Here is a 27,689-nt window from a genome sequence, read left to right on the forward strand (position 1 = left end):
GTTTGGAAGGTCTCCAACATAGAAACTGCTAATTCATGATTTTTTGTTGTACATCATTATATTTGCAGTTTTGGTAGTTCTTAAGAATTGACCAGAAGCTTAGACAGTTTCCCAAGTGCCTATATTCAGACTGTTAAAAATATTATTTTTTTATATAATATATACCATATATCAAATATAATTCAGTTTTGCAGGGTTTTTCTGAGGTCACTTGCTGTGGAAAGATCAGAGTTCTATCAGTCTGTTAGATCTACTGGTGTTTCAGTGTTTCCTACCCTCTGTCACAGTTTTCTGCTTCATAATGTATTATTAGAACCCTTTTAAACTTTGTCCCTTAAATGACACCCCAGGCAATTACTCACCGGCCTTGTGCTAGAGGCAACTCTGGTTAATCTACCTACAGCAAGGGGACATACTACCGTCTAATTCACAGTCGACAGCCCAGCGAATATGCTGTCTTTCTACTTAGACCCTACGCTGTTAGAGGATTAAGAAAGGTTTAAGAAACCACGTGTTTATTTGACTTATCTTCCATTACGCACAGGCTTTCTCCAAGGTTTATTTTTCTCTCCTCTCTGAATCGTTCACTCTGCACAGCCTCCCTCGGCAGTCCCTGCCTCCCCAGTTGTGTGTGGCAGGGGGTGTGATGGCCCTTCTTTTTGCTTTTGGTCTGTTCTGTCATCTAGAGTTTCCCCTGAAGGTTGCCCTAGAGCATCTTCTTTCTCCTTCTCCCATCCACCCGCCACCTCCTGGGAGTTGGCTGCAGGGCAGCACAGGGTTTCATGGCTTTCACTACTTCAGGTTCAGACTGATGCTGTTGTCAATGTGCCTGTGATGACAAAACAGTTCTTCCTATCATTTATGTTGGTAGAATTACGACAAAAATTAAATAAGCAAGGCCCATTAATCTTGTCTACACCACTTATTATTTTATTGACCTTGGGTGTTTCTTTTCCATATGAGTCCTGCTGATTTAATTTTTTCCCATTCAGATGTTCCAACGTTTGGACCATTCCTCTTGTCTTTCTCCTATACCTACAATGATTTTTCGAATGATGTGACGTGAGCCGTAAGACAGGGTAAATTCACACGGTCTGCACAATGCCTGCAATGCTATAATTTCATTTCTAGTTGTGTTTGTTTATTTTTTATTTATATTCTTAATACCTATATACTGACACAGTCTATAGGCTGTGTCTCTGCAATCACTTGGCAGAGCACGGGGGAGCAGAGAGGGTGATGCTGTCCAAATGTTTTCTCCCTGTGATCATGGTTAATAAAGCTCCTGTCTGACCTGTCCTAAATTGTACCTGTGTTATTACACACTTGGAGTCCCCTGATTTCTGACGCTTGACAAAGCCATGTGTCTTTCCGACCACTGTTAACAGTGAACTGGGAGATTCCCACAGACCTACCAGTGGTGCCTGCTAGTTCTCTTTTCTGAACAGTAATAGCCAATTTAAAATCCATTAAATTATATACATCTAGTTAAGCTGTATCCCTCCATATTCATTACATTTATTGACGTTTTGTCTGTTATTTTACTACCTGCATACTCAGAGCATGTTCATCAGACTAAATGTAGATGAATAGCATCTGAGCCAGCCACTGTGTGCCCCTTTTATAGGCAGTGGAGAGAAAAGACATTTCTAGGGTTGTGGGTTAGACTAGATGATCTCCAGGGGCTCCTTCCAACTCTAACCATTATGTGATTCTGTGATTTCTCCAGTTCTCAAACAGACCAGGAGAATCAAGCCTTAAAATGTCTGTTTCTCTCTACTGAGCACAAAAGAAGCCTCAGGTGACTCTCGGTTTCTCTAACAGCTTTGTTGTAGATGTCCATGGTTAGGTGAGATGAATCCCGTGTGTGCTGTATTGTGAGCTGTCTCTGTCACATTGCAGTTACCCTTTGTTTATATTGCCCTAAAATATTTTGTATCATCAACAACTCTGCTACGCTGCTATTCACTTTTCTCAGATGATTTATGGGTAAATGGAGCACATAGCTTCATAGATGCTGGTGGGACTCCTCTGGAAGCCTTCCTTTATTTAAAAAAAATAACCTTTTGTTCCTGCTCTTTCTTTTTGACTAGCTACGAGAACTTTATTTATTTAAAAACCTTTTGGGAGTGACCTTGTCAAAACCTTTTTGGAAACACAAGTATGCTGCATCGACAACACCACCGCAGTCTGTGCTCTTGCTGACTCTTTTCAAGGAGCTCAGTGGGTTTATAAGGTTTTCCCCCTACAAAAGTCATAGCATTTTTTTCCAGTTGTATCGCGTTTGCCTAGTGTCTCTCAGTTCTATGCTTTATCATAAATTTTCCAAGTCAATGTTCCCAAATCAGAATTATGTGTCTATAGATCTCCAGACCTTTTATAATTTTATTTTCCAAAGCTTGGATCACATTTGCCATTTTATTCCCTAAGCGTCTTTTAACTGGTCGGTTGTGCACTGCAGTTAGCAGTTCTTTTACAGTCCCAGGGAAACATGAAACAGTCCTGCTGATTCATTACTACCTATTTTATTGATCTGTCCTAAATCTTCCCCTACTACATTTGGGCTGCTCCTATTTTTTTTCTCACCAGGAAAGCCCATGCAATGGGAATCTCCCTGAGATCCTCTATCACGGTTACTGAGCCCACTTAGCTTTTCTCTTTATGGAAGCCCTGTGGCCTTATTGATTACCTGGCAGGGTGCCGTCTAGCAGCATTTTTGAGAAAAGCTTGAGCACTTTTTTTTTATTCCTTCAGCCAGTTGTCTCTCAAAATGATTTTCTCACCTGCCTCCTTATGATTTTACGTTTTGCTTACCAGAAGGTATTCTTTGCCCACCTCCTGGTGACTTGTCCTATATGTCATTTGTATTGATCAAATCTTTTTCTTTCTTTTTGTGCTGTAAAAGAAGAACAATATTCTGTTCATAGCAGATTAGATGAAGTGAACCAACAACCTACATTAGGCACATACTATTTCCTGATTATTATGGTGAAGAAATAGTTCACCCTTTTCTGCTCACAATCTATATGTTTGGTAATGAGAAAGAGAATAATTTCCATTAGTCTGAGATGGCTGAATATAGGCAGCACAGGTATTTGTGCTCTGGTATCCTTCCCTTCTACGCCATTTTTAGAATGCTGTCTGCTCCATTAAAAAAAAAGAAGTACCTTCCATTTTTAAACTAATTGAGTTAATACTGTTCTCACAAGAGAGGAGCTTCCTCAGAGGAAGGTCAATAACATAATTAGCAAAACATAATTAAGAAAGTGGTGCTGCAGGACCAAGTTGCTGGCCAGTATGGCTGATGGACCCATGGGGCTGTGGGTGAGGTGGATGAATCCCTGACACCAAAGGCCAAAATCTGCCCTTAGAGAGCACAGCAATGCAGGGTGAGGGCAGGGTCTGCCCTTTGCCCAGGCTTATGGAAAAGACAGAATTTGGTAACAAAAGCTCTCGGAGCTGAATATCTGGCGCTTGAAATTCAGCACGTGCTGTGATTTGACTTTATGAACACTTGATCTTTTGCAACTTTGCATCAAAAGTGTGCACAGAAGGCATAGTTTATGTTCTTTGTTTCAAAAGTTAGTTTTTCATCACATATTAATTTGTAATATTCAATGTTTTCAGTTTGTACTTTGATATTTGTTTGCAGATACAAGTCTGACTGAAGCCTGAAACAACATACAGCCTACTAATGCGGTTCACACTCTCAAATTTTTTATCTTAATGAGCCTGCTAATCTCTGAGAGGTTTTTAAAGAGGGAATCACAACTAATTTGGAATAATAGCAATATTTGAAAGTTTGGACCTTTGTCTGTGACAGTTCATAAAGGGAAAAAGGAACAGTTATCCAATATATTACTGGCAATGAATTGTTGTCCTTACACTATTAAATATCCCAGGAACAGAATTGCTGTATTTTAACAGACCACTAGTCTGATATATCCATTACGATTTGTTGCACAGTGGCCAATACCATATGGTTCAAAGAAAGGTTCAACAAATCCTATGAAAATATTATGTAGTAATCTACCTTCTGGAACATTTCTTCACTTCTGGCAGCTAGTGCCTGATTTATGGCCTCAAGCATGGCAATAAAATCCTAAGTGTTTTCACGTGTCTTTTCCCAAAATGACTGCTTTGCATACCTGAAAGGCTATAGACAAACACCTGGGTTCCACTTGCACGTTGTGGTTTTTGTTTCATATTTATTATTTAAAGAAGAGTTAATGGCATTTCAGGTATTTACTTGTTATCTTCAGAAAAAGGACACTTGTATTTAACTCTGTAACAGATATTGGAAAGGCGGTGGAAAAGTGAATTTCCCCGCACTGATCTCTGGGGACAGTTTAACCACATCATTAACAGAGAGAATTAAGTCTATCTTACCTCCTCATTTTGGCTTCTCAAACTCCAACCCTTGTTCCATCAGAGCACAATTGTTTTAATAATACAGCTGCCTTCTCACTGCTGCTAACTGGATTAAGCCCAACAACTAATTCTACATACAGGAACTCCATTTTCCAATTCCTAAGCACTATTATCTTTTAGTCACTACTATGCAGAATCATTTTCATTAACAAGTCAAAATCTCTGAGGATTTTTTTTTTATTGCTTGTGACCCTTTTTCCTCATATGATTCAGTTCTCACCGGGGTATATAATACCAGTGAGACTGTAAACTCTAATAATTTGGTCATGCAGAGTGCATCTTTTGGTGCTTGAATACTCTAAACATGGTTTTCCTCATGTTCATTGCCTAACACATGCTTCCAAATTTTTTTTTAGTGGCCTGTGATTGTTTCTATAAATACATGTTTGGTCATGGATTGAATTCATTTGGCAACACTACTTAGGCATGGATGACTGATGAACCATTACAAGTCATTGACTGTGGAGAAGGTTAATCAGACAAATGTTCTCATTAACCTGAATCTGATTCTTCTCTTCATTATTGAGAGCTGGAACATTTTCATTTTCACCGTGAAGTTAAGGAATGAGTTATCATATTATAAAATATGTTTATATACATATTAAGTGTGTGTGTGTGTGTGTAGTTTCTGTGAGAGCTTTATAAAGTAAAGAATATATCACGCAAAAGCATTTTGTAGTGTTCTGCAATCTGAAAAAAAAAAGCCCAGTATGTTTAAATGAACAGAATACTGTTCTTTTCCAGTGCACAAATGCATGAAAATGCATTTCAAATACTTCTTTTGTCAGCTGATGACCTTGATGGCTCTTTTTCTTTCCTATAATTCTTCTATTTCCTACGTTTGTTATTTTCTTAAATCCTGCCCATTTTTTCTTCATTTTTTGACGTTAATGTTACATTTTCCTTGGGCTGCTCCCTTGCTTAAAATACATGATTTTCCATCCCCTTCAGTGGTGGTCCTCCTATTATTTTGTCTAACATCTTCCCAGTCTTACACACAACCGCAGTTAGTAGTCTCATAGGCGGCACATTCATGTCTCCTATTAGTGTATTTATGTCTTTAAAACAGATGTGCTTGTTGTGATTTTTATTCCTCAGACCACTAGGTGAAACCCTGTTTATTTATTTGGCAAACATGCTATGCCAGTATTCCTTGGCGAGTGGTATGAAGATAGCAGGTCAACTCATTCCTTCTGTCACTCAAGCATGACATAGTTATTTATATGCTTTTGAATTGTTAACGACAGCGGGCTACATGTATGCCCCATTTATAGATGGGAAAGGAAATAAGGCTAAATAAGTCACAGAATCGCAGAATCACAGACTAGTTGGGCTTGGAAGAGACCTCTGGAGATCATCTAGTCCAACCCACCTGCTAAAGCAATCTCACCTACAGCAGATCACGCAGGAATGTGTCCTGATGGGTTTTGAATGTCTCCAGAGAAGGAGACTCCACAAACTCTCTAGGCAGCCTGTTTCAGTGCTCTGTCGGCACCGTGTCCAGGGTGCTCTCTTTCTTTGCAGTCATTGGACTTCTCCATAATATTCAGGTTGTAGAGAAAGCTGGAAGCAGCAGTATCTCTAGCACATCCTACATGTATATGTGGATGTCAGACCATAATTTAAATACCTAAAATCTTATTTCTGCTGCTAGCTGACCCTGGCAGGTTCTTAAGTCTCTAGGCACCTACATTTCTGCCAGTAAAATCCTTAATTTCTTGAATGATAGGTTGGGAACATGACCAATGGTGTCTTGTTGCTGAGAGTGACTAAGTATTCTCAGATATCCACTAAACATGATTGTTTCTTCTGTCAGGTCAAGGTTTTGGTTATTTCTTCTCCAATTAATGTTTCATATCAAATAACTGAATAATCAGAACAGCAGAAACTGGAATGCAGTCCCCTTCCACTCCTACTCCAAGTGACTAGATTAGAGAGTAATTTTCTGGCTCATTAGCCAAACACACATGTAATTGTTTCACAAAACCCAGACAAATTTACCAGGAGAAACTGAGAGAGCACTTTCCAGTTATATATTGGTGACCACAACAAGATCTAGATTAAAATTGCCTTAGGCAGATAAGAGTGGCCAAGGTTCCCACAGACCTGGATAAGTGTCTTTGCTGCTCCTAGAAAGCAAGGAAAGAGGGAAGGTCAAACCAGGAGCTTCCTGGGGTTGAGAGACAAGGGGTTTTCACCCAGCCCCTTAGTGCCAGCTGGGAGAGAGAGTTCCCTGCTCCTTCTGCTGGCTTTCGTAGATCCCATTCAGAGGCACGTGGACATCTCCATGTGTTCAACGGGGAGCCTAGGTATGTCACCTAGGGCTGGGTATTGCAGCAGGTGCCGAGATCTTGGATTCATCCCATGTAACAGTCAGCCTAAATTATTGTCTGGAGTTCTCTATTGACTTCAGAGGAGCCTAGCAAGATTTTTGTTCCCAGCTAAGGTTCCCAGAGTTAGTGGGATGAAGCTGGCTGAACGTGACAAAAGTTCACAATTGCAACACTTGATATTGCAACATTTAAAGACTTTTGTGGACTGATCTGCTGGGGAAATTCTGGTTAGGTAAATGCAGTGGTGTTTTACTATTGACTTTAATGGCCCTAGAAGTCATTTAAAGAATTCTGTACAAAAGCTAATGCTGCTACTCTAGAAGTAGGTATTAACTGCCTTTGCTCCGATAATATTGAGGGATCAAAGCCATTCCTCCTAGGTCTTGCTGTAATGAAAGATGGGTTTTAACCGCTCTTTAAAAGCAGTGAATCTTTTCAATCCTTTTTCTCCTAAAAGCTCTTTCTATCAGATGTATTTCGATAGAGTTAGAATCATGTCCCTGTTTTCTTACTAAATGCTCCTATTTATATGTTAAAAAACCTGGCAGGTTTGCAAGTACTGAAAAAAAAATCTCAAGGGGACAGCATTTTTGAAATGGAATGGGATTTAAAGTGAGAATTCATGAATATCCCTTTGGCTGGGTATGACTGCAAATCTTACAGAGATCTGTGACACACTCTCATTCAGCAGAGTCCAGCTGGGAGCCGGCAGCTTGTGTCTGTGCAGCCCTTTGCTCTCTGCGTGGGTGGAGAAGGAGGTCAGCTCTCAGCCCAGCCCCGTGGTGGGGAACAGTTTGGGTGCTCTGGTGCAGGTGGGAGAGGAGGCCACTGCTTGCTTGGTGGCTTTGGTTACAGCTGGAGAGTAGGCTGTCTGCAGGGGTTCATGAAACCCGGATAATTTTGATGAAACTGGGATACTGTCAGCCTTTTGGTTTGGTTCTTGATGAAGAAATTCAAGATTGTGGAAACCTCTCTGAGCTCAGCACTAACACATCAGTGGACACTTGGTTTGGCTTTTGCTGGTTACTTCTCTATTAATACTGATTCTACAGATGTCTTCAGAATACAGATCACCATATTGCACCATGCATCCTCAATACAGAATGCAATTATAGTCACTGCCAAGTCAGAAACATCTGCCTGAGGGAGGATCTTGCAGGTCCAGACCATGAAGATGTTGCTGTGAGATAGACCAGTGACGAGTTATCACGGCACTGCCCGGTTACTTGGCTCAGCTCAGGTCACTTCATCTGATCGTGCCTCCATCTTACTTCTATTTCTACAGTGCCCTTAAACTCATGGATGAAAAGTGCCCCAGGAGCTGAGAAGGGCTGGAAGAGCTACTGTCAGCTGCCATGGGATTAGACCAAGCACTGCCAGGGCTATAGCATAGCAGGAAGGATAGCACCAAGCAAGATACTGGTCCAAGCTTGTATGCCTAACTGAAAGTCAGTGAAGTCCCCAAAATACACAAAGATAACTCATTATTATACTTAATGGGAGGCTGGTTGTTTTGCATTGAGTTTACTTTATGTTACAGAGTAGTTGGACAAAGCAGAGTCTTGCCACACCAACAGGCATCATCTAAAAGTCTGGAAATATTTCTATATAAAGAGATGGAGGGACCACAGCTGCTTGATTCGGAGAGTAGGTAAAAAAAGCAGATTTATTAATACAGACAATATGGAGTGAAAGATGCACAAAATAAGAAATGTTATAGAAAAACGCACAAAATAATAAATGTTATAGAAAATCAAGGTCTCCTATTTATTCTTGAGCATAATGCCAAAACAAGGCAGTTTGAAATGGAAGTGAAAAACAGCATATCCTGAGCGGTGCATTATTAATTTATGGTATTGATTGATGCATCAAAATAAAGGATTTAGTGAAAATAAAAACAAGGAAACATCTCTGTAGGGACAACAAGAAGTTCTAAACCCTTTTAGACAGCACAGGATGACACAAGCCATGGGAACAAAAGGCAGGCCCCTAATTAGTTGATAGCGGCTTCCTTGTCCCTTCCTTTTGGCAGTGATCTAAACAGGAGTCTGAGATGTCCAAGCCCTTTATCTGGTCAGGTGGTGCAATTCTCTACAGACAAGTTCAGGCATGATTTTGTGAAAAAGCTCAGTACGGCTTGTGTGTATCCACATTTCCAGCTAAAATGTGTTTGATGTGCCCTCAGTTGCATGCACAATGGACAACCTGTTGTCAGCAATAGTTGCTTTTCACAGCCTAAGCAATACTAAAGAAGCTGAATTTGGAAAGAAACTTTACCGAAGAGGAGTACACTAATTCCTGAGGTAACTCCACTGACCTTGCTCGAGCTGCTCCAGAGTTCAGTCTAGCCTTGACCTGTTTTTCTGCAGTTCGCAAGTCCTGTGGCTGGAGAACTGCTGCTGTTTCTGCTGTTCCATCCATCTTTGCTCAAAGTAATAACAAGAGAATTAAAAAGGGTTCAGGGAAGGGTGACAAATATGATTGGAGCAGAGGAAAACTCTCGTATCAAGGGAGATTGATAAGGTTGGAGTTGTTTCCTTTAGAGATGAGACAAATAAAAAGGAGACATAAAAAAGGAGACAAAATAATAAATAGCACAGAACAGCTCATCCACACACCCTTTGAGATCCGCTAAAGGACCTTTAGAGGTCCATGGCAATGTAATCAATTTAAGCTGCTGCTACCTGCCTCTCCCTGCCGGCTGGCAGCACATCAGGCTCTCTGCCTTGTGCCTCCTTTGCCTTTTGGGGTATAAAGGCTAAAAATCATTAGTATAGGGAAGGTAGGGCAGGGGCAGCAGTTGTCCCTATTTCCCAACCATAAAAATAGGGATAGTCACATGTCACAGAATATTCCAAGCCAGAGTACATAGTACACAATCATCTATGGAGCCAGACAATAATTAATGTTTGCTTTTTAACAAGGCTTTCCCGGGCTACAAAAGTTGCTGGCAAAGCTGGGTGCAGCTGTGGATGCTGGGGGAGGCTGCACACCCATTCCTCCATCCTGTGAGCCAGGTCAGGTGCCCCAGTGGGTGGTGGCAATTAGAGGACTACTGGCCTCTCAGGTTGTTGCTGCAAATCTGCCCCTGGTTACTGCTAACAGGTGTGCTAGCGTGTTTTCAGCAGGCGATTACAGCAGCTGGGGTTTAGGAGGAATCCTAATGTGGCACATACATTAAGCCACTTCTGCTTAATGCCGAGGATGTCATAATGTCTAATGCCTACAAGCTATCTGCTGTCAGGGCAGGATGGACAGCGTGGGGTGGAACATGTCTCCTGTGCTCCTGGCTCTGCAAAAGCTAGCACCATAAGGAAACAGCTCCTATCTCGAATCCAAACCCAGCAACGTGTCACCCAGAAGATGAACTTTCTCAAATAATTTCATTTTAGAGAGGGATCAGAGTTTTTAAAAGAGATCTTCCTGTGCTCTTTTGAACTCCATCATTTCTTAGTTACATCTCTGTCCACTACCTGCCTATGGCTTAGAAGACCACCTAGTACTATTTAGGGACTAACATAATACCAAAGGCATCAAAGTTTGAAAGTCATAAAGGGAAATAGGTTAAAATCACATGACATACCTTGAACTCTTCTGGCAGCTTGTTGCTGTCACTAAATGAAGGAGTACTCCCCACTCTGCCATTCCCACTTCTCCCTGCTGCCTGCCACTGGTGTTTGCTGTGGGCTCTGTTGAGCTGGCGCTGCTCACCATGGGGGCAAAACCCAGCATGGCAAAAACCAGGAATAGTCATCTGTTGGGATAACAACCTGAACTGCTGATTGCAGCTGAAGGCAGCCATGACTGGGTGCTGCTTTTAGTTGTAAGACAATCAGATTGGGGTTTGAGATTTCTTTTTTTTTTCTGCTTGAGATATTTTTAAATATCTTTTATATATCAGTCTTCTACAACTAGGTAGGTGATGAGGCATTGTGTGATGCAGCTTTCCCAGCTGCAACTAGTCCAGTTTCCCTTTTTAAAGTATGCATCAATCCCAAAGGAGCCTGTACAGCCCAGAGCAGGCTGACTACCCGCTGGCTGGGGCACTCGCCCCGGCTGGCAGAAGTCTAGGTTACTGTTTCTGTGCCAATTTTTCAATATTATATAGTAAGTTGCTTTTATTTGGATGACCAATTTGATAATTGATGAACTGATTAAGAATCTCTTGCTCTGTTAGTGCTGCTTACTTTCTGAGAACAGAGTTTGGGCTCACTTGTTCTTTCACAGCTAGGAGTACCCTGCTTCATGCTACAGGGTTATAACACACAGCTGGCAAACAGGAGACCTGCCCTCCGCTGCTTTCACTGCTGAGGAAAAAGTTAATTTCCCTTAGTTGTCTCTCACTTATTGAGAGCCAGCACCAGCACACGGGAAGACACCTCGCTGCTCCTGCGGGATGTGCAGTTGCCGGGGCGGTAGAGGTGATGCACAATGACTGGTGGCAACCGTGGTTCCCAGGGAAAGGCAAGGCTGAGGTGTCTGAGGCTTCAGCCACGCCAAGGAGTCAGCTGCCTGAATCAAGCCCTTATCCTGCATCATCTGAGCTGTGAGAGTCAACCCAGCGCATGTACGCACCCCGTGGTCAGTGTGGGGAGCGGTATCTCATGGAGTGATGAAAGTGGGTCAGAGTGAACGCGATTTCACACACATTTGCAGCAGGCTGGCAGCAGAAATGTGTAATCAGTTGCTACAGTTCAGTTGGTGTTTTGTAGCTCTGGGGGTAGTGGTGAGATGAGACTAAGTCCTAAAAGCACGCCACCTCTTGCCTCTGCATTTCATAGGAAACAACCATCATAACAGTCTCTGAAGACTCACTCCAATGAGTTTCCTAAGCAGCTGACAATAGTGCTGCCCTTTTTCTGTAAATTCAATTTCATGTCAGTGTACTGTATTCTATGAATTTTTCATTTTTTTGCTGCACTGCTTCAGCAGCAGTGGGGATGGAGAGGGCCACATGCTTGCCTTTTGCTCAGTTGTTCACTCCCATCACACCGGGGTTTGTAACTCAGCAAGACCCAGAAATGGTAAAAATGCATCTCTGGTGCCTGGACTGGGTACCCTGGCTGGTCCTTTGTGGCCCAGCAATCACCACAGAGGTGGCTGCAGGGAACAATGTGGCCATTTGGGAAACGAGAGGGGCCAAGGCAGGTGCAGGGGCATTGGGATCCACTCGCAGGGACTGACCCCTGGAGATGGCAGTGGATCCCTGCTCACAGCCTGCTGGGAGGTCTGAGTTTCTGGGCCTTTTCTTTCTTCTAAGAGAGTCTTCAAATTCCAGGAGTTTTTTCTTGTCTTAATAGGAACGGATTTACACTGATCATTTTTGTTTACAGCTGCTAATGGGAATTTTATTCTTGAATCTCCTGTGTTTTGGAGTACCATTTAGTTTTCAAAGCAAACACAAATTTGTAAGAAGTAATGGGAAGAAAAAACTACCAGACTAGCCTCTACACTGCTTAAGCTGATGTTATATAGCCTCCTCTGATTAGCTTTTAAAAATTATTTTTAGCTTAGGTATGTAGTATAGAGCCCTAGACTGTGTGAGCCTTACTGTGCTTATCACTTCAAACAAGATATCAAGAACCTCTCCCCAAAAATAACAGATTGTAGGTATGCAAGGGACTCCCTTTTTTCCTTCTGAAGTGTCTTTACTTTTAATATCAAAAAGCTCGGTTGCAGTGATTCCCCCAGCTGCTTCAACCTGACTCCAGTGATGGCTGAGGCTTCAGGTGAGCTCCCTGCAAAAATTGGGGCACCCCCCCACCCAAGTTCAAAGCAAAGCAGATGGAGCTGGATGGGATACAGTCTGCAGACACCTTTCCTTTCATTATTTTTTAAATTCCCTTTACTATATTATTATTCTATATTTCTATTCTATTTTTCTTCTCATTTTTTTTTCTGAAACAATTAATGTCGTTTCACTTGAAATGGTTCCTACAGTCGTTAGAGGGGATTTGGAGAGAGACAGCAGCTGTTAAGTGGATGCCAGGGATGCTTTATCTGATAGCCCTCTGTGACTGCCCCTCTTTGTGTTCTCCAGACCTTTGTCCATGCTAACCTGACTTAGGTGAGTATATCTAAGGAATTTACGCAGTTGTATAGATCTCAGTTTATGGGGAATTGGGTGGATTTGGGATGCTTATATGAAAATTGAATATATATGTGGACAAAAGTAACAATAGAACAGAAGACTATAAAGCAATTGCCTTTCTAACACCAAGACAAAAATAGCAGGTTTGTGTAACCTAAAGTATATTAAATAAGCTTTCTGATGACCAAGTGTTAGAATGCTTATTTAGGCCCCAAATATCAGACTGCCTGTTTTTTTTTCCTATTTTAATGTGTTTGAAGAAGTGAAAGATCATTTTCAAACTTAAGTGTAAAAGTAATTGTGTCATGCAACAATTGCAAATTTTTTTCAGGTGAGGTTCTGAAATTTAGTGTGGTTTTTTGTGGTTTTTGTTGTTGTTTGGTTGGTTGTTTTTTTTTTTAAGCTATAATTTAGAATATATAGGCTTTTCCATCCTAACCTCTGGCTCACATCTATTAAGCTGTTGTATTGCATATTTGTTCTTTTCTAGAATAAAAGTCACCTGCTTTTAGACTGAGCAAAATTTACTCAAGGGATCTTCATTAGGAAAATTATAGAAAACACAGCATAATCATCTTCATATTTTGTGAGGTTTTCCCAACATGAAAGGTTTGTAAGCCACTCTTCAAAATATAGCTGTACAGGTTAATTTATAATGATAACTGGCATATTATTTTTATAATGGCATTAGAAAACTGTCCTGCATTGCTGCAGATGAGGAGGGATGTGACTATTTACCTCTCCTGCCATACCAACGAATCTCTAGAAAGGTGTCTGACCAAAACAAAAGAAGGAAGACAAGCGTAACAATCCGTATTTGTATTTTATTAACATTCAAAGTGGGTTACCTTTTCATGTTAATAGGCTTTTAACGATTTTGCATGGGAGAATGTCCTGTTTAAAGAAAGAGGGAACAGCTGATAAGTTCAAATATATGAAAAATAATTTAATGTATCTTGTGTAGCATGGCAGCATATTGAAACGTAACTTGTGCTGCCTCAGTTGTGAAATGCCCTCATCTTTATTCTGCTCCATACAGTTTAGTAGTCAGCTGAAAGACTGTTGCTAATAACTGTTTATCTTTAATACCTTCACTAACAGCATTATCTTGCAGCCCATTTTCAACACACACTGCATTTTAGAAGTAGACCCTATATTAGATCACATCATAATGGCTTCTATCCCAGAGGGCAGAAATAAGCTGCTTAAATAACTTTGTTATTGCCTTTGTGAATGCTTATCTGGGCAGCTCTGAGACTTGTAGCCTGGTGGATGATGGGGCTGGACTGCTGAAGTCTGGGCACATTGCCATGGCTGCTCACTGGTACCAGCAGTGGTTGGGTCTCTGGGGGAGTCTCAGCATCTCCTGATGGCTGATGGCGGGTTTGTCTCTGACAAATAGGCAATTCTGAACTTTATCAAAGCTGCTCTTCACTTGAGCTCAAGATGGGAAGCATTGAGAGCTAAGGGGGGGCTAAATTCACTAAGGCATATTGGCGAAAAGGGAGTGCCTAAAACCAAAAATGCAGTGAATAAATGGGTACAGAAGAAAATAATTCACTTGCTGCCTTGCTCCTGTTCACCCCTGTCTTTTGAAAGCTCAGTGAAACTCCATACTGTACCTTTAGATGAAGAGCAGAGTGGTATATGACTTACAGGTCTTACCTTACACGAGGAGGAATTGGTCTCCTAATCCATCAGACAGGTAAGCTGCATTGCTTTCATCCATTAAAAGGTGGATTCTGGAGGAAACAGCCCATTAAATTACCATTTACTAGTCTAGGGAGATGTTTCTGAAGAAAAAGACATGAAGGTGTGTGAGAGCAACCAAGTCTCTCATCAACTCCTGGTTTTCAGTTTGGAAAAAAGACGACAGGGCCGGGTTCAGGGGGAGTCACGCAGCTTAGAGTAAATCCCTTTAAAATCTTCTTATTCATCACTGCACAGACCTGAGCCACATGTGCTACACGTGTCATGCATTACGTGCAAGTGGTATCCTGGACTTTTCCACAACTGAACCCCACACATTCATCCTGGTAAGTGGGGTTAGTCCCCAGGGCAGAGGAGAGGCTGCCTCCACCCCAGGAGAGTCTGCAGCAAGTGCATGTGCGGTAAAGTGAGGTTAACCATTCTTTATTCCTTAATTTTGGTTTTGCTGGTGTTCCAGATCCCAGCACAGTCTGGGTGAGGTGGTGGGGCCATTGCACGGCTCAGGGAAGGCTTCGGTGAGCCCTTGTGGGAGGGCTGGAGCTGCCTTCACACCTGAGAGGTTTCTGTCCCAGGAGAGCCCTGGCTCTCTGACCCACTCTGCCTCTCCCCGGCCTCTTTGGGGACCGCTTAGCTCATTAGCACAGCAGAAGAGTAATCAAGCAGTGGCATTGCCTGCTTTTCTAGCCGTAGGAAAAAAAATCCCAAGCTAATTTGGATTCTGATTTGGGGACTCCATCTCAGGCTGCTTATTCCAGCTGAAGCTGCAGGCAGTGGAGCTGGTGGCTGTTGCGGGGGAGTGTGTTGTGTGTAGGGGCCAGGGCTGTCTTCAGCAGAAATCCCACCTTGTCAACAGAAAAAAAGGCTTTTTTTTTCTTGTTTGTGTTTTTTTTTTTTTTTCTTTTTCCAATTTCTTCCACTCTGCTCCCACCAACACATTTCTGCTGGAGGTTTCCCTTTAGATAAACTGGTGCTTTTTCCTGAAGAAAAATAGGTGTTGTAGAAAAATTCTCAGTCAGTTGTATCCAGGACAATCAAAAAACTTCCCAGAGAGCCAGTGCCATTAGCAGTGTGGTGTGAGGTTAGAAAACAAGATAGCCTTGGGACTGAACGAACCTTCAAAACCATCTTGGGGATGCTGCAGGTGCTGTGGGTGAGCAGACAGTGGGAAACCCAAAGGCTGGATGCCAGTGGTGATGCCAGACGGGCTTCCACTGTCTACTGGGGAAACAGGGACTCTTGGTGGGTTTCTGACTCAGGGTGGGAGCACAGAGGGGCAGTGGCTGAGGGGTGGCTTCACCCCAGGGCTTCCCAAAGCAATCAGAATACTTCTGGTGGTATCAGCAAAACTACTCTGGTTTTACAATGCAGAAAATAGTTTTTAAAATAAACCCAGGCTTTAAAACGCGGTAGGAATCAGTACTTCATTTCATGCAGTGTTGTACATCTCATTTTATTTCTAAGCTAAAACATCAGTAACAAATATAAACTATCTATCAGAAAATATTGCGTACCTGTATAATTGTTGAAAATATCCAAGGTGTGGTTGCTTTTTGTTGCTGTTTGTTTGTTTTTAACACAAGATTCTTTGTGTATTGTGCTATTTCCTAATTTACAATGCTGAAAATTTTTTTGGACACATTCAGTATGTACCTAAGATCCAGATCCAAAAGCACTTAAACGCTCACCTAAAAATTCTGCTAACACTCAGTTTACAAGTGTGAATCTTAAAAACCGTGTAGCACCCATGTAGCTTTTTTACTGATCGATACAGAAGTGACGGAACTTTTTCCACCCTTTTGCAAGTTATAAAAAACATGTAAAGCACTAATCAGGTTTTCATCAAGCCTTCCAGCAAGGCCAAAAACCAAACACACTCAACAGATAGATACACTGAAAATCAGCTTAAAAGCCAAATGAAAAAATCAACTCTGTTTGGCAACAAACATTTTCAGTGCTATCCAGCATCAGCTTTCAGGCTATAAATGGTCTCAAAGCATATGTTAATGTCACTAATGGGAAAGGTTCACATAAAATCTGGATTTTTTTACTTCAGTCAAATTGCATGACAAGGCCATGAGAAGTCAGGCTTATGGTGTAACCTACTCTGTGTCATGGACTTGGATGTATCTTAGCAGCAATACTTCAATTTTCGGGTTTTGTAAAATTACGTTAACTTCCATACTGTGAGATCTACAGGTCAATAGGAACGTATACATATATGTATATACTTCTGCTTATTCACACACTTTATATGGAGTGAGTATCTTTCCCTCTTTTTTTTTTTTGTCATGACTAAGATGATTAGTCTAAATTGAATCTGTTAATGCAAAATGCATTCTTTTTTTCTGTTAACACATCCAAATATTTGCAGAAAAGTTCCTGGCTAAAGTATGGTGTTTCTGGTCCAAGCTTGGAGGAAAGAGGAGGAGGGAAAAGAGGAGCAGGGAGGAACATTTCTCCTCTTCCTCCCACGGTGGGTGAGCATCCAGGGCCCAATCTGGGATGCTGAAGGCCTTGATCCAAATCAGACCTCCCTGGGTTCATACTTGGCAGGAGTGTATCCAAATACTGGATGTTATGCGGGATGAGATTTAGATGGGAAGGACTCTCTGAGTTTCTTCTAATGAAATAATTTTATACTGTCATTTTAGATAATTAAACATTGGCATAGGCACCTCAATCTGTTTTCCCCAAATCCCAGGTGAAAATGCTTTACTCCAGCCTTTTCCATGCTTTTAAATCTGTTTGTGAAAATCTTCCCAAGGTCTTGGGTTTGCCTTGGGCTGTGGAATATAAAAGAGTTTGGACCCTTATAAACTCTCTGGGGAGGAAAATGTTTCTCATTCAGCTCTCCTTTAAAAAAAAAAAAAAAAAAGGAAAGTTTGTTCTCTTTTTTACTCATTTTTAAAAGGAGCTAAAAGCTTGATAATGAATTCCTGAAAGTTGTCTTTCAATGGAGTAATTGATGTACAAATGTTAGCAGTTTAAACAAGCTGGTCTTGCTGTATTGGAAAGTGCTGCAGACAGCAGGCCCATAAATAGATTGAAAAGAAAAAAGTGCTGGGAAATGCCTGCCATGAAATTAATTATGTGTTTAAATAGGAGTAGCTGATTTCTGTAAAACCAAGAGTGCTTTTTAGTTCAGAGTGGTTCAGAGATTCAGTCCTCAAGTGGAAGAAGTCCTAGAGGACAGCTCTAATGTGTCAGTAGGCAAAGGACACGGACCAGTGAATAAGAAGGCAATATGTGTTTTATAAATACATAGAGACAGCTTCATCTCTGTAATGTATTCATCATGCAGGAGTAAAAGCACTTTGGCCCCATGTCATGTTGCATGTCCTGCTTGGTGTTACTGCACATGCACATGTATCTTTTGGGCTTGTAATTGGGGTGTGTGGAGATTATTTCTTTATGCTGAAATAATCACAGGCCAGATTTTCAAGGAATGTCAATATGTCTGGCAGCAATGGAGTCAATGGGACCAAGCTCCTTTATAACAGCTAAAGATCCAGTCCTGTGTGCTTAAAAATAGCCTAATGAGGCAAGGACCCACCTACTGAGAGGTTTTGTGACCTACTCACTGTTCAGGAGGGCTCTGCTGGGCTTCTGCTTCCTCATCTGCCTGGTCTCCCCCAAATCGCTCACAAAAGCAAATTCCACCAGAGAGAGAGACAGCTGCTTCTGCATATATTAAAAATACGCAGCTCTATAAACGATTAATAAAAGATACCACCGACTTTGATTTATGGTGTAGTAATTCACACCTAGCTGTTTAGATGGCTCTCAGCCTTCATCCTGGTGTTGCACAATGCACCCAGGATGAATGATTACCCTGTCATGCAGACCGTTGTTCCTAGTTGCTTAAATTGAGCACTGCACATATCAGACGGGATCATACAGCTGATTATGGCACACCAGAGAGACCTTGCCCACCACATGGATGGTCAAAATTGGAATGATCAATTTTTGAAGTTGCTTAATGGTGCAACTGTGGGAATGCTGTTATCCATAGGCTGCAAGGGCTTCATCCCCTGGCATGCGGTGGACATACAGCTTGTCCAAAGGTGTGTTTAATCTTGTGATCATATTTAATCACATGCGCAGACATTTTGGTGGATCCTAAGAAGTGCCTAGTGCAGAACGAGGTCCTGCTGCTCCTCTGGTGGTAGATGTGGTCACGTTGTCTTTTTCCAGCTGTTAAGTCCATGGGAAGTCACTGCACTTTTGCTGTGCCTCTCTGTGTTCTCTTTGACGTTTGTGTGAGATCTATCCCTAAAAAGGGAATATTTCATTTTTAAAAAGCTTTGGGAAGATGAGACTTTGTTATTAAAAAGAAGAAAAAAGAGGAAAAAGGAAAAAAATAAAACAAAAAAGAAAACTGAGAAGCCAGGCACTTAGTAAATTAAATTGTCCACGTGTGATAGAGAACAGAAGTAGAAATATAACCTGCCTGGTCACCTGCAGACAAGTAAGCCAGTTTGTGTTTACTTCCAGGTGATTCACCACAGCCCAATGTCAATCAAAATGGATCAAGAGGCCTGCGAAGTGCCAGTTTTTCTCTGTTAATTACAAAGAGATCCTAGGGTAGCTTACGCAGCTGTGCATGTCTATGCTCCAGAGCCCTAAAACTTGTCAGGGAGGGTGGGAGGAGGGGTTTAGCTTTTCCCCATCCTCTTTCACATGGTCTTGGAGTGACAGTACACAGGAGATGGTTTATATACTGTCTCCTTAGCACAGGGAAGTGAAAGGCCACAGTCATTACTAATGTCCCTGTTCATTAAATAATATTCAATAGTAAAATGCTGTGGATAAAAAATGACTGTTGATGTGGAGCTTGCAGGGTGTAAAATCCCCACAGAAAATTTGTCCCTGATGGTGGTCCACAAACTGGGATGGAAAACCTGATTGGGTTGTCCCAGATGGAAAGATAGACTCCAGAGTATTTAGATCCACAACTGAAACATTGCTCCTCTTGAGAGGAGAAAATGAGGCCTCAGGAAGGGTTTTGTTACCTTTGTTCTGGTTTCTGAAAGCAGGAGTGAAACAAACCGTTCAGAGGAAACAATGCTAATAGAGTCATCACTTTGGCACATGAGCCCTGCTGGAAAGAAAGTCTCTTAATCCCCTCTATAGCCTCTCCATTTATACCCTTAGGCTGCACATAAACTGGCCAAGTATGAGAACAAAAGCTGACTAGAAATATCTCCTGTGACTGTTGTTCTCATGAGCTATTATCCCCTTTATTAAGGATCAGGCTAAGAACAACCTCTGTTAAGGACAATGTTCTTCGAAGAAATCTGATTATCATGCTGATTTAGGTGAAACTTGGCCCTGTGGCTTGCCTCTCCCCCTGGCCTCACTGCTCATTTTCTTATTGTGCTTTTAGGTGGTGTTGCCATCAGCCAGGCTGGAGAAATGCCCTGACACCAACCCTGTCCCTGGCTCAGGGAGTGAGCCTGCTGGGCTTGCACATGCACCAAGATGAGTATCAGCCTAGAAGTACAGTTTGTCTTCACAGCGACTACTTTAAGATATTCAGTAATATCATTTTTATGACCAAAATGAAAAAAAAAGATCTTAGACTATGTATTTGTGTGTCGCCTTAGAGAAAGGATCTTCTGGAGAAGGGCAAGGCATGGGACTGTTCATCAGATCACTCGTGTCCTTTCTTGTACTTCTTTAATCATTATCATTTTAGAAATTAATGTATTTGATGTTTCATTCATTTCTTTAATGTATCCGAAGCTCATTAATAATCTTGATTATCTTTTCTGTAGTTTTTGTTTCATGAAAATAAAAATACACGCCAACGTCCTGCAGATGTACTCCCTTGACCTGAACGGCACTGCAGACCAGGTTCCTTTGTGTCAATCAGAACCAAAGAGGAAAACAGTCCAAAGATGGCTTTCCTGATCTTTCTGAAAAGAATATTTCCCGAGGCTTTTGGAGAACTTATCCTTCATGGAAATGCACCATCAACTGGGATGATGCTTTGGAAATGTCAAGTGCAAATAACTGCGGGGGTTTTGTTAGAGAAAAGGGAGAGGGTTAGATTCATCGTAATTGGTTGTACTGAACATTAAATTTCCTCTTTGGAAAGCTGTTTGTCTTCATCAAGAATAGTTGGGATGTAACTTATATTCGTGCAGTTAGAATTGTTGAAAAGATTTGATGAGAGTTATATATAACAGTTTAACGAACTGTGACCAAATGTAATGTTTCCATTCACATATTAGAAGTATGATTGAGGGTAAATTGTTAGATTATGTGGACTTCAGGAGCCTACGAAGTGAATGATGGAGATTCTTGAAGTAAAGTAAGAAATTATTTTTTCAGACTATGTGGTTACAATTTTCTAACTCTTCCGATATTAGACAATCAAAAGTTTTATCTACAGGATACCCTGACCTTTCAAGTCATAATCCTGTTTAAGGCCAGACAACAGGAATACATGAGATCAGCGTAAAGAGTGACACATTAATTTGTAGGAATTTTGTATTTATTGAGCTATGATACTCCTTTGTGAAATGAAAACAAAATACTCTAATAACGGCTTAATTATAGATAGGCCAGATGAGGCTGTTGGTATTTAACGACAGAGGATGTTTACATTTAAGGTGATGAAGGTCCTGTCATGCTGGAAAGAAAGAGCAGGAAAAAGGTAATGAGACGAAGACTGATAAGTGTTTGGGCCTATGTCTGTTGGACTTAGATGTGGTGGTGCAGGATTCTTACAAGCATGCTGGTGCTTTAGGACATCAGCCTGAGAGAGCCCACCAGCATGTGGCAGAGACGAAGAACTGCCCGGGTGCCATTTTGACCAGAGTCTACAAAGTGCAACTATAGTCAGTCCTCATTCTTTGCAAGTCTAAGTGAAAACCAGAAGCAACAGAAGAAAGCAAAGATTTGGGAATTTTTGCCCAAATCTGCCTTATTCTAGGATTTAGAAGTGGGTGAAACAAATAGTTCTAATTTTTGTAAAAACAAGACAAATCAGAGTATGTTTATTAGACGTGCACAGATCAGGCAATCCTGAACCTGGAGGAGGGAAAAGCAATCCATCTCAGAGTCAAGGTTGAGGCTTATATCTTATTCCTGGATAAAGAAGAGGGAAGGTGGAGATGTTATTGCCCATCACGCTGCAGGTTGTTTCTTTGGGTCTGCCTGAATTCACAGCTTGTCTCCTGCCCATTAAAGTAGGAATAATCTCCTAGGAGGGTGTTGTACAGAGCCACTCACACCCATGTAGGAGCTACAGTAGCAAACACAGGAGAAGAACAACTGGAAGGGTCCTGGTTGGTTTTCATAAGAATGCCTTTCTCTCTTAAAGAGAAGTCTATTTAAAATTTGATAAGATTTTTCTTTTCCTGAGAATTCAGCTTTGATTGAAGATGGATACCTGGAAAATGGAATTAGTCTTTCTGAGCCAGCTGTTTGCCAGTGTTGTTAGCATCTCTTTGAGATGCCACTCCAGGGAACACTTGCTCCTTTGCACGTCCTCCAGCACCCTCCTGGCCAAGCCTTGGTGGATATTCACCTTCCTCAAGGGGTTTGAATTTGGCCCCCTTCCACTTTCCCTCCACTTTCCAGCTCTGCATTTTGAAGATTTGTACTCACAAGTTAAGATATAACATATTGCTCACTCCTGCTCTAGCAAAGACAAGGTTTAATATTTGTTTCCTTAGCAATAAAGGTTGTATTCAATCTAAGATATTTTAAATGTAATGCTGATAAATTGTGCACTTTCTTAATGCATATTCACATTGTGTCTTAGTCTATTATATGTGTGCTGTATAAATGTGATGCATTAGCTTTGTAAACACACAAATAAAAACAAAGAGAAAAAAAGCATTTGCAAACCAAGATGCTTTTTCAGTGAAGTAATGGATCTGTGAGAGCTGCAGTTCATCCTGAGCAAGGCTGAAGATGGCTCAGCTGAACTAATATTAAAAAATCATCACTCCTGAAAGGAAAGGTCCGATCCCCCAGCTTCTGGTTGTGTCCTCCCTCTCCCCTTGCATTGGTTTTGGTCCTGACTGGATCTGTAACAAGGCATTTTGACTTGCTGAGCCAGAATAAAACTGAATAAGTGAAAAAGGAGGCAATTTTCTGCTGGGTTGGTGAGTTGAACTGTCTTCATGAAGGGCCTGAGAAATGCTGTGCAGAAGTGTACTGTGAAAGTTGAAGGAGAGGGGGAGCAAGGACACTTTTGGTGTCAGTCAGCTGCCTATTTCACCTCCCCATGTGGGATGTAGGTCCATGAAGGTGAATGCAATCCAAGTGGGTGCTGCTGTCTGACCCTGCTGTGCCCTCCATGATGCCCTACGTTTTCCATGCACCAGCAATTGTGTCCATCTGGCCCCACAATGAGCTGGTTCATTGTGCTAGACTGGCAGAATAGTATTCAGTATTAGTATGGCTTTAGTTAGGTCTCTCCCAGTTTTGCATCCTGAGCAGGTTCTCCAATATGTCAAATGAACACAAATAATAGTGGAGAAATGTGCAGGAAAGCTTGCTTGGGGACACAGGAGGTGGCTGAACTATGACAAAGCTGGCTTAGGTTAGTTGAAACTGTGGACTGTAGTTCTACAATATACCTGTTTTCTGCATTTCTATTCCCCTTTGCTTGGATGAATTTGGGAAGCACAGTTAACATTTTCTGTCTGACTAATTTTTCAGCTGTACAAAGCTGTATGTATATAATGGACCTACCTCTGATACCCAGTTTGCAAAAATATCTTTTTACCTGCAGGATGCTAAAAGGAGCCTGCAAGAAGGACAATCTATCTAAAGAACAAAGGTACATTAATAATTTTAATAAGATCATACACAGTCATGAAAAACATACCCCAAATCACCAACTCATGTTCAGTTGTCAAAAATGTCTGCAGCTGGTCCAATTAATTTGGTGAGGTACACAAACTAGGAAATAACTTGCCTTAGCCTCAGATAAGGCTAAAAAGGGTTGTAAGAAACAGATGGACCTGTATTTCCAGGCCAATCCGTATGTCAAGCACAGTGGTGAGAAAAAGTTCTAGCACTGTTCCCATATGTACTGCAGATCATACTCTAACTGCTTGCTACTTTGGGCATCCTTCTCGTGGTAAGGTCCTCATACTTGTTTGAGTTTGTAGTGCAGGTGATACCTTGGTGAGCTCTGCACACCTTCTGTGTGCCTGGGACTACTAAAGGCCACTGGAGAACTAGAGCAGTCGTTGTCTTTGATTTAGTAGCAAAACCTGTTTTCATTACTTGGTCTCAAGTCCCGAGGACAGCCCAAATCCTCCAGCACTGGAGCTTTCAATAAGACATTGTTTGTTCTGCTGTGCTGTCAATAAGATGTCATTACTTTAGCTGCAAGATAAGACAGGATTTGTTAATGGCTCCTCTTGGGGGATGGTAACATTTTTTTCCGCTTATAGATCACTGGGGAAAAAATAAGGGAGCAGGCTGACAAAGAAAGAAAATCAGTTCAGCTTATTTTTGGTATTTATGCCTCCCAGTTAAAGCTTTAAGTTATGTTGAGAACAAATGCAGTCTTTTTCTTTTATTCGTAGTCCTGTGTGAAAACAGTGCTATAATATGCCATATGCATATTGTATATATCTTTTGAAGATTAAAAAAAAAAAAAAAGATAATTTAGTATCTGTTTAAAAAAAAAAAACTGTTGTGAGCTGTAACAGGTCTATAACCTATCATTAATCTCAAAGTACGGTACTCCACAAGAAGCAGATCATGTTCTGCCTTTCCCAAATCTAACTAAGTCACTAATAAACAGAAGATATGGCAAGGGATTCTCATGTCTTGCTTTGACAGAGCTGTCATTATTGTAACCCAGGGGCTGCACAGCTGGGGATGGAGCTGCTATTGCCCTCACCCCTGACCTCTGCCCAAATCCCCCTGCAAACAAGCCTGTCTGGTGTGGCCTCTGTCCCAGTGGCACAGCAGCCTTCTGCAGGCTGTCCTCATGAAACTCCCTGGTCGTCCTGGGGTGTTCAGAGACCAGGTGACATTTTGGCAATCTCAGAAATAACAATGCTGTATTCTTTGCAAAACCTCATTCAAGTCAGTGGTTGAGGATCTAATTCTGCCAATTTTTATGCATCTGTATAATCTTCTATGTAGTTATAACTATGAACATCCTGAGGGCATGTCTGAACTTGAAAAATTCACTTGGCTCCAGGTGAAGCCTGAGCTCAAGGCACAAAAGCTACTGCTGAATCGGGACATTCAGAGGACCCAGACTAGGTCCCAAGACCAGCCCTGCCTGTTTGCAGCTGTGCAGGGGACTCCTAAAAGCACAGCCTGGCCCCGCCAGCTGGATAGCCAGCTCAGGCAGGCAGGGAAATCCCTTTTTTAAAGAGGTATTAAACTAACCATGGGATGAGGAGCACATTTGGTTGCATTTTGATAGATTTCTTGTGCTGCAGTGGTGAGCCCAGGCTGCACTGGTCCCTGGTTGGGGCTACCCAGCTGCTGCGTTGCCTCTCCCACTGCCCCGTCCCCCCCTTGCCACCCTGTGCAACTCTCTGCCAGGCTGGCCATGTCACCACAGCCACCCATGCCAGCAGAGCCACCTGTGCCGCTGCAGTCCCCTGCCTGGCACACAGCTGCACAAACAGAGGGTTCAGCAGGAGGCAGCCCAGGGTGGCTGGGAGCAGGCAGAGCCTTTACCTGCATATGTTGGCACAGCCACCAAAATATTTTCATGGGACAAGTAACCTTAACCCCTGTCTCACCTCTTAGTAACCAGGCTGCTCTCAGCTCTGTCAAACCCAAGGACGTGACAAACCTCAAGTGCCATTAACCCTTGGTGGAGAGGATGGATATTTGGTGCTGAATGCCAGGCTCAGGCTATAGTCACTGTTTCCACCGACTTGTGGGCTCCAGGAAGTGAAGATCCTGCAGTGCCCTTGCCATGGAGGCTTACATGTAACTCTGCTTGCTCTGAGCAGTCAGACTGGTTTAGAAAATGACTGCATGAATGAGCACAATACGGGTGTAACAGGAGAGTGGTTGCTGGGAGCCAAACAGGATCCCAGAGAATGGCGAGGTAAGGTGATAGCTGCAGGTGGCTGTCGCTCCCTGCACAGCTTACTCAGCCACTTGTGCAACATCCACCCAAAAAGCAGAGAAATGATGTGAGAGGCTTACATGGATACTACATGAATATCTAAAAAAACCCAAACCAAATCAAAACTCCGATATTGTTTTAATGCTATCAGAGTTGGCTGTAATTTTGCTCATGTCGTACAATGTAAGAATTCCCCTGTTAACTCCCTCTTCCAGTGCTAGAGGTGGTTTCTTGGTGTCCTGCCCTGTGCTTGCTGCACAGTGGGATTTTGTCCGTGGTCCATGTCAAATTATTTTCTTCTTTCTCTTTTTCTTCAGCATTTAGGACATTACTGTAGCCTATATATTTACAGAGAATAATATATCTTGATACAATTGGATGGAAGACTTTTTTTTTTGTCTTTACTAGAAAAGAGCATCTTGCAGTACGAGGCAGGCTGGGAGTTGTGTTTCTTATAGTCAGCAGAACACCCATCAGTGTGTGCATGTGTGTTTGAAAGACAATACATGTTCACATGTGCACTTCCATACCCTGTGCTAGGACTGCCTGGAGTAACCAGAGAATTGATGAATCCATTCTAAAAGCAAAAGAAGTGATTTAATTTCTTTGCATCTTTGCTGACTGATAAACTGTAAATTTAATCCCAGTGATTAGCATTGCTTTTATAGGATAGTGGTATCAGAGAAGGCAATACAAATCATAGAAAACTTTAAAAGGCTCTTGTTTTGATGCACTTCCAGCTTGTTAATAAGAAAATACTTTCTTCAACTTTCCTGGAAAGGATTTGTTACTATTACCAGGCTACTTATGAGGAAAATATAGCCCCAAACCATTTAAAGGTTATTTATGACTAATTACATACACATCTTTGGTGTTTTGTGTATGTGTTACTGATCCATGGTTGAGGTCCATATAAATGCAAATAAAAATAAAGCCTGCAGCCACCAGTGCTGCTCCCCTGTCTTGGAAATGCAGCCTTATTTAGTGGATGGGAAATGACAGATGGGCATCCTAGAGAAAAATCTAGACTTGGTGTGAATTGCTGATACCTTTGCTGAACTTGCTGGTGATGTACAGGTGGGAGATACCAGGTGGGGCAGAGCACAGTTTGTGTTCATCTGGCACACACTGGTATCCCAAACCAATGCAATTCACCTGCTCTGTGACAGAAAGAATTAAAACTAAGCAGGCAACACCAGAAGTAATATGCTACTTTGGCTATTTGTGTATTAACCAGAAAAACACTAAAGCCTGTTCTTTGAAAGGTTTAAAATGTATTAGTCAATGTAAAACCACACTTTCCTCATATAGATTTGGCCTATGATGATACTTCATCCTTCTGCTTGTAGGAAAATAACCCTTATGCTTCGGCATCAATTTCCTTTAGTTCGACCCTCTGACAAAGCCCAACTAATGCAGCTGTGGTACTGGCATCTGCACCACATGCAGCCCTTAGAGAACAGGTTGGAAGTGGTGGTACCTCCTTCCATAACTATCACCAAGCTACACTTAAAGCAGATCCTGGGAATCCTTGAGGGTAAAAAAAACCCAACAACACACTTCAATGCAAAAAAAGGTCTTCATTTAAAATTACTCTCTAATCTTCCTGTTCTCTAAGTCTTAGGAAAGGATTTATTTGAAGTAGAGAGGAAGAGTCAGAGCAGAAGCAGAAAACTGATGGCTGGATGACCTGGAAAGACAGAGAGGGTGGACCTCGTGGAGGTGAGAGCATCACAGACTCGATCCAGATGGAGGAATAAATGATGACTCTTTGAAACATAACACAGGGTTTATCATTACAAGAGTGAAAGGGCAATAAAGACCTAAACTGTTTATTTGTATGAGAACATAATGGTCCTTGTCATCAACTTGGTGTTGAAAGGAGTGACTCCCATCTAGAGGATGAAGCAAAAACAGGAGATAAATTTCAGTACTAGTAACAGTTTAACGGAAAAAGATTGAAGAGGAGGAAAATGGAAATTAGACAGGGATGACATTCTAAGAATTTAGATGTGGCATTTGGCAGCAGCAGTATCGGTCATGGAAAAAC

At 41.8% G+C, this 27,689-nt stretch overlaps 1 long non-coding RNA gene across 3 annotated transcripts; it reads left to right on the forward strand.

Moving 5' to 3' along the window:
- Window positions 1–27: 27 nt before the first annotated feature.
- On the forward strand, window positions 28–27,683 carry LOC110356994 (uncharacterized). Of its 3 annotated transcripts, none has more exons than XR_002410400.2 (5): window positions 28–11,345; window positions 12,705–12,831; window positions 13,346–13,464; window positions 14,455–14,560; window positions 19,952–27,683. It is a non-coding gene; the product is annotated as an uncharacterized LOC110356994 (long non-coding RNA). The 3 variants fall into 3 exon arrangements; XR_002410402.2 differs by having other exon boundaries at window positions 33–11,331; XR_010469546.1 differs by having other exon boundaries at window positions 32–12,831.
- Window positions 27,684–27,689: the final 6 nt, after the last annotated feature.

Source organism: Columba livia, chromosome 1 (assembly GCF_036013475.1).
Source record: "Columba livia isolate bColLiv1 breed racing homer chromosome 1, bColLiv1.pat.W.v2, whole genome shotgun sequence".
NCBI lineage: Eukaryota > Metazoa > Chordata > Aves > Columbiformes > Columbidae > Columba > Columba livia.